Source organism: Agrilus planipennis, unplaced genomic scaffold (genome assembly GCF_000699045.2).
Source record: "Agrilus planipennis isolate EAB-ADULT unplaced genomic scaffold, Apla_2.0 scaffold241, whole genome shotgun sequence".
NCBI classification, from domain to species: Eukaryota; Metazoa; Arthropoda; class Insecta; order Coleoptera; family Buprestidae; genus Agrilus; species Agrilus planipennis.
This window is the reverse complement of record NW_020439027.1, coordinates 430477-432609: the sequence shown is the minus strand read 5'-3', so window position 1 is coordinate 432609 and position 2133 is coordinate 430477.

Genomic DNA, 2133 nt, shown 5'->3' with positions numbered 1-2133 from the left:
ATAAAATAATTCGAAGTGGTCTGTACTGCGCCATTTGTAGTATTTTCTAAAACGCACTGTTAAGACAGCAGGTAAAAGTTGGTCTGTGTTCTATCGGGCTGCCTGCGACGCGCTGATGAGATCCAAAAAGATCGAAATCGCGATCCGCATCTGGCAGTTTCGACAGAATACAGACCACTTCGAATTATTTTACTCAAGACAATCTGGACTTAACGTGTTTCTTATTTTTTAGTATATTTTATTAGTTTCTGGTGTTATAGCTTTTAATTTTTTTCTTTTTTTCTTAGTCGTATTACAGTTTTTTAAACATTATATTTTATATGCATATGAAAGTCCTTACTGAAAAGAAGAAAACACTTACGTTAGCCTGTTCGAAGACTTTTTTACAAAAATTCTAGCAATTATAAAAGTGGTTCGCACTGTGGATTTGTGTAGTGTTTGTCAACAATGACGGGAATAGTAATAACAACGCGCCACTCGACACATTTTCCTTGCATTGTTTGGAAACCCGGAGAAAATAAACACAGAACAAGAGAGGATGCAACGAGGGCGGACACTACTGTGAAAACAGCACAAGCTGAAACAAGGCTTAAAGCACAATCTTTTCTCACTTGTTATGTCAGGCAACTTGTGATGTTATTCGGGTTGTTATGCATATTCCTCTATCGTTATAGCAGCGAAGAGTGTCACACCTCGCCGTTTGCCAAATGCTCATAATTTTGGGATAATTATACCACGTAAAAAAATAAAGCAAACGAATGTAAGGAAAAACAAAGCTAGAAAAAAAGGTAGTACTAAATTTTAACCACAAATTGTATTATTTTTATAATGGGGTGTCACCACAGTTGCAAGAGAAATAAAAACGAACAAGACCAAATATGTAAGGCTAAACGAAAAATTATTATATGAAACACTTTGACACTTTGCCTTAGTGGTCAGAGCATTGGTGCGTAAAGCTGAAGGTTCCGGGTTCGATTCCCGGCGAGGATGTGACAACAGCAACAAATTTTCTCTCATTGACTGTAATAAAACAAATAAAAATAAAACAAAAATACTGGTTCGCAAGGGAAGAAAAGATCGGAAAAGAGCGAATATAAAGATAGGAGACGAAACGTTAGAAGAAGTGGCCGATTTTAGATATCTGGGAAGTCAGATAAGTCAGGAAGGAACGTTTAGTAGGGATATAAAGCAGAAGATAGCGCAGGGTCGAGTCGCCTTTAATAAAAAGAAGTCACTTCTATGCTCGCGAACGGTTAATTTAGAAATTCAAAAAAGATTGTTGAGGGTGTATGTTCGGAGCACGGCGCTGTACGGATGCGAAATATGGACAGTGGGCGCGGCTTAAAAGAAAATGTTAGAAGCATTCGAAATGTAGTGTTACAGACAAATGATAAGGATACTGTGGACAGAGAAGGTTAGAAATGAAGAGGTATTAGAAAGAGTAGGAGGACTCTGTGGAAGTCAATAAGAAATAGGCAAGATAGGTTAGTATGACACCTTCTCAGGCATGAAGGTCTAGTTAACGATATATTAGAGGAGAAACTGAAGTTAAAAGGGGTAGAGGTAGACCTAGATTAGATTACTGTTCGCTGACAGTTAATTATGTGGGTTCTAATTTTAGGGAATTGCAAAGATTAGCCCACGATAGGAAAGAGTGGAGGTGCGTGTCCAACCAGTCTTAGGACTGACGACCTTATGATGATGATGACCTGAGAAAGTTTATAGTGGGTAAAAAATTGAAAATAAATTTTCACATTAATATTTTGTGAAAACTTATTACTTCTAGTGGATTTATGTGTTAAAGTATTAGAAGTAACTTTAATATATTCTTTTCTTAGAACAATACATTTTTAGTATTTGAAATTTTCAGTTCGCTTTACTAGATTTTAACACTAAAATTAAAAAAAAATTACCACTGTTTGTAAAAAGGAATGTACAAGAACATCCTCGTAGTAAGTGTTCTGTAATACTATGTCTGGATATCACATAGTTCAAATGTGGAGACAAACAATTTTTTATCGGTATTTCTTATTTCTTTCCAGTACTTTGTACTATTTTGCTCGCTAGAAGGTCAATTTATGCATTGGAGGAAGGTCAAGTTCTAGAATTTTCATAACTCTAACAACTATTAAC